The 5,919-nt window shown below is 42.1% G+C and overlaps 1 long non-coding RNA gene across 1 annotated transcript; it reads right to left on the reverse strand.

The window, feature by feature from the left end:
- Positions 1-1,514: 1,514 nt before the first annotated feature.
- On the reverse strand, positions 1,515-5,911 carry LOC123172624 (uncharacterized). The gene is made up of 3 exons (XR_006485662.1): positions 5,569-5,911; positions 4,828-5,334; positions 1,515-4,735 (listed from the first exon to the last, which is right to left on the reverse strand). It is a non-coding gene; the product is annotated as an uncharacterized lncRNA (long non-coding RNA).
- Positions 5,912-5,919: the final 8 nt, after the last annotated feature.

Below are 5,919 nucleotides of genomic sequence, written 5' to 3' on the forward strand. Positions count from 1 at the left end.
AGATCAAAATTTGGTGAAAGTTAGGCGGAAAACGAAGCAGTGGATGGAAGTGATGCTGTCAGGGGCCGGATGTCCGGGCTTGTGGGCCGGATGTCCGGGGGTCAGGCCGGATGTCCGGGCTCTGGATCCGTGGACGAACTCGATGAACTTCGCGTGGAGGCAAATTCGGGGCAAAATTCGGGAGATTTTGTGGATGGAAATTGGCGAAAAGATGGGGGGGGGAGCTAGATCTACCTGCAACGCACGAAATCCGTGGATCAAATCCAACAAATCTTCATCACAAAAAAAATTGGGAGGCTATTTTTGTGGGGAATTTTCGAATTAGGGACAAAATCAACAAAACAAGGCTAGAGAACGAAGAGGGGAGGCTCCGAAATCATGATCAACGTGGCTCATGATACCAAGATGATGTAGGGTGGAACCCTAGATGGCCGACCTTTCACGAAAAGAGCAGATCCCGCGATCAACACGAAGAACACGAGAGGAAATCACAAGGGAAAACACAAGAGACACACTCAAACCAGCAAGATTAGGTCACACATATGCTAGATCCTCGTAACACAAAGAGATAAATGATCCGAATCCAACAAAGGACGATACATAGGTAACCGGTTCTTCTCCATGAGGAGGTCTTGAGGTCTTCCCGTTAGGGGTCTTGAATCCAAGTGGATCTTCTCCGAAGAGGTGTTGGTCCGGGGTCATGGCCGGATGTCCGGGGCCTGGAAGCTGTTCTTGACTCCTTCCGTTGGTTCTCTTCGTCCGTGAACTTGGGCGCTTGTCTGTCTTCACGTGCATCTTCGGGAGGGTCCTCTTGATACCTAATCATGCAGAACATCTCGGACTTAGGTAGTAGCCATGTCTCGAGTGGATCATATGTGATATCACTAAGGAAGGAGGTCACCTCAGTCTCGAGAGCTCTAGCTCGTGCTCGTGTCATAGGTCCTCTTGGCACTTTGTGAGACGATGGTAGGTCCATGGGGATGACCATAGGATGCTCCGCATCAAATCCTTATTTTGGGCTTACCCCGGGGGACCCGTCATCATAGGGATTTCGAAATTGTGTTTGATATATCAAACCCCAAATGATCACAATTATTTAGGAATTAAGCATTTTCTAGGGATGGGGCAAGAGTTGCTCTTAGTTTCCTATCATTGTTCTCGCATTGGAGGGGCTATAGTTATTTTTTTGAATCGTTTAAAAGCTCTAAGTGCCGATTTAGTTAGAAAAACTATATTGTCCCAAAAGGGTGTTTTTATTAACTCATAATGAGGCATCAAGGGGATACAAAACACTATAAGTATGTATCTGGCCTCTGCATAGCACACAGTCAACACGACCACACACACAAAGGACCACGCCCGCTAATTGCAAAGCCATAGAATACCATCTCTATGCCTATGCGGATAAAAAAAGGAGGAGCATTGGTCCTCGTCGAGCATTTGTAGCCACAGAAAATGATGTAAGCGCAAATGGTCCAAACATGATATCAACGGGATCGAGCTATAAACCATGCACACATCAAGCAAATAGCCAGCCACAAAGCCATTGATCACATGGCGAGAGATGTTGCTACCACCGAAATCCCACCTTGTAGATAATCCGATAATCCCACACTTCCGTCTCTAGTGTTTGTCAGTGGTAAATCTGGGCACCCCAGACAATACACACGAGCTGTCACTATCCTGCCAAGTTCGCGATTATCACCGGCAAATTGCCACAGACCATAATCGTAACGCGGTGTCTCAGCGAAGGTTTGCCGCTGCCCGCCTCAATGCCTCCGCTTCCCAAAACAAGGCACCGCCGAGACATGAAAATGTCCGCCGCATCACGAACTTGCCAACATCCATTGGCCCCCATAGCGAATGCAACTCCAAAATGATGCTCCCAAGGGAGAAAACGACATCACTGACGTGTTTGATCCGAGATCACCCAAACCTAGGGTTTCCCCAGAGCAGCAAACAGGTAGAGAGAACGACATCGCGACACCTTCAACAAGGTATATGACTATATAAAGTAAAGAATGGTTCTTGACATATGTAGTTCCTTTCATGAAATGAGTAATCCATAGATTTATATTCTAGAAATAGACTTCCCTCCCGCTTTATAAATGAAGCGTCAACCAATGATTGATATTCTCTGTAAGCGTTCAAATTGTTGGTGTAAAAATAAACGTTAACTAGCTTATTTTTAGATGCTCAAAAAAAAACTAGCTTGTTTTTAAGATCTTAAATAGCAAGCCATTTTCTGAAACCTGTTAGATGAAACAGTCTAATTGGCACGTGTAAAGAACTATATATTCGATCCTAAATAAAAAAAAGAACTATAAATTCTTCCAGTTGAACACAACACATTATTAAAAATATGGAGTATTAGTGATGCAAGTTGCATGGGGTTAAGAGTAAGTACTCGAGTTCCTTTCTGTGCTGCCTGCTACTTGCAATCGAGATTCCAAGGCTGCATATTTAAAGATCTAACGGACTGTATCACATCACCTTGACATTAACTTGCACATAAGCCTCGTTTGGGAAAAGCTTTGGGTTACATCAAAGAAAGCAGAGGGAAATGCAAACCCTAGCGCTAGCGATCGACCACTTACATGGATGTACTAGATCCTGATGGCGCGCGTTGCTGCGCCCGTCTATTTTGGCGATAGACTGGTAGAGAATTCCATAAATATATGGACATGGCTTATTCGATCAGAATTGTAAGCATAAGCTGATGAATTAAACCGTGTCTTCCAAGAAGGGCTTGAACCAGTCTGGCACACTAAATTTCAGTGGAATGGTACAACTACAAAATTAAGATAATAAATCCCTTAACAATCATGATTCCTTACAAGAAGAGGAGCCACATAAGCATGTCAGTACACAGCAAGGAGCCAGAGTTACAAAAATCTAACTCACTATTAACTCTAGCTTTTGTAAAAAAAATAACTCTAGAAAACTTGGGAAAATACGTATGTATGGCAATGGAAGGGACACATAACTTTATTTACAGTTTTTTGCATCCATTGATACTTCTTTGGGACTTCATATGTCTAAGCATAACATACTTCTTACATCACCTCTATTAATACCCAATCGGACAACCTCCATATAAGCAAGCCTATAACAGCAAGGGACCAGCTATTAAAGAAAAAACTAAACCACTATCTAATGTATTCCCTTCATCCCACAATATAAGACGTTCCTTCAAGCAGAAGGAATATTATATTTTCTTTACAGTTTTAAGCATCTATTGATACAGATTAATATACTTCCATGGAACTTTGTATGTCTATAGCATATACCATACTGATTACATCATTTCTGATGATACCCAATCCCTCTAAGTTCACTTAAAAGAGTTGCGATGCTAATCAAATACTGCTTAACAGCAATCACAAACTCTTCACTTGCTATCATGTTGCATAACAAGTTGCAATTGATGTCTTTCTATTTGCGAAGGCATGATAAGTAGCCAACATGAAGTATATGTCACAAACTTTGCTTCACATGCATGCCAGCCATGTGTCTGAACAATGATTCAAACATGTCTAATACCATGGCGAAAAGATAAAAGTGCAACGGAATATCTTGTAAACTGTGATTCTGATGTACCAAAATAGTGTAGCCTATGCAACCAGCAGCTTGCTTACTGTATCCTTCAAAAGCTTTTCTATTCATATCAATTGCTACACATGGCTTCCAGAAAAATTCAGATGGCCCTCTTGCATATGCAATAATCTATACGGAGTTACTTTGGCCTGAATTCCAAAGTAACCTCTATTCCATTGCCCGGTGCAAAAATAGAAATATCATGAATTCTTAACAGGCACAACTGAAAACTTTGCATTATATGTAAAAGCGACTATCAAATAGAACAAGGACTAAGTACAATGTTAAAGAGTAGATAATATACAGGAAAACTGGTACTGCTGGATACTATACCAGCATAGTGCAGGTCACATTTCTATATCTATTTCCTGATATTAAAAACATTATTACTCCATTTATTTTTTGCAAGAACAACACCACACAAGTTCTAAGCTCCATGATAGTGTTCAAGTGCAGCATTGCAGTTCAGTTATGTGTACCGGCATTTACAGAATCACTATCAAAAGTACTCTTATAAAGTAAATTTTCTCCATATATTAGTTTACAGAGGTAATATATATGATCAAATGGTCAGAACCAATGAACTCGACAACTACTCAAATTCTGCTTTACCACCACATCATCTCTCAGTTGCAACATAGAACATGGTACTACATTGATGTTTGGTGTAACTGGTATTGTTTTATCACGATAAAATGGAGTACACCTAATTTTTATCTCACGGATATTTCACTGGAATATTTGCAATATGTTGATACTACCCTACAAGATGAAATTAATTCTTGTACTACATTTCTATCCCCTGCTTTGGTATCCAACTTCTATTTTTTGTTTCCTATCTTTATGAGCTAGATAATTTCAGGATGACAACATAATTTTGATTGCATAGTTTTTCTCTAACATGGAAATCTGATAACACAGATAACCTGGAGCCAATTGAAGATTTACCTAAACTGAAGCTAAATCTGTTTATTAGACCAAGCATCAACGACACAATATCAGTTAATAAGGAATTTCTTTGACAAAGAAAAAAAACTTTTCGACCCTCATGCCCAAGGTTTACCTGATTTGGGTGGGATTTTGGTCTCCTATAAGCTTTGTGAAATTTCTCCTCATAGCATGAAACAACATACACCACCTGTGGAAAATTGGATTGGACAAGTGATTAACATGGGTGGAAGAAAAGAGAATACAGGGAGAGGGGGAGGACTTAGGTAGACAGAGGCCAACCTAGCTGAGAACCATGTTGCTGGGATCCAATACAGGAGGCAACGGCCATTATCGCTCGTGTCCCCCCGTTTCCACTTCGCGGGCGGATCGCCCACGTCGGGTGTTTTTCTTGCTGTGATGTAAAACTTATAGCAAGAATAAAGAAAACTGAGAATATCAAAGGTGCCTAACATTCCTAGCAGCAAAATACATATAGTTCCCAAACCAAATAGTTGTGGTTGGAATTGTTTCACCTTAATTATATAGTCTCTAATGATGAACATAGTGTCAATTTGGCTATATAAATAATTTGAATAGCCTGCAAGGTATCATTAGTTATCTGTGAAGACGTAAAAGCTAATAACTGACCCAACGTAGCTATTGTATTCCCAAGCTTGTTAAAGTCAACAAACTGAAAGCACGCCAAATACATTTATCAATGGAAAATTTTGCCTGATCCATGAATAGTTGACTGATTTCTCCATTATGCTCGTGTGACCAGCCAGTATCCTTGAGGAAATTTTGCACCTGCATTAGCGAAACAAGATTCACATGACCAATTTTCTCAAAGAAACAAAAGGATGTCTAAATAGTCTTAACTGGGTAGCCCTGGACAAAAGAACGATCTATTCTCAGTATATGTAGTACAACAAATGAAAAATAGACCAGGCAAATGAAGGGATAGCCCATAGAACGATATGACAAATCTCCACACAGTAGCTAGCGGTGGCGGAACCGGAAGGGAGAGAGATCCGAACATACCTGCGGGCAAAGCGTACACGAGATTGATTACCGGATGGATGGCCGTCCGCTCCGCGAGGAGTCGCGAGCAGGAGGGCATGGCGGCGGCACCCAGGGTTCGCCCTAGGTCCGAGAGGTAGGACGGCGTCGAGGGAGTCCGTCCACACTGCTCATGGACCGCAGCCGACTGGATCAACTGATCCCCGTGTCGCCCGCGGCGGCTGGATCGACTGATCCCTGCGTCGCCCGCGGCGGCTGGATCCATACCTTCATCTTTCCATGGCGCCTCGGCTGGATCCCAGCGCACGCCGCTCGCGTCGCCTGTGTCGAGCAGCCGCCCCTGATTCTTTCCCTCTCCTGAGCGTTTTTTTT

Source organism: Triticum aestivum, unplaced genomic scaffold (genome assembly GCF_018294505.1).
Source record: "Triticum aestivum cultivar Chinese Spring unplaced genomic scaffold, IWGSC CS RefSeq v2.1 scaffold182300, whole genome shotgun sequence".
In the NCBI taxonomy this organism is placed as follows: Eukaryota; Viridiplantae; Streptophyta; class Magnoliopsida; order Poales; family Poaceae; genus Triticum; species Triticum aestivum.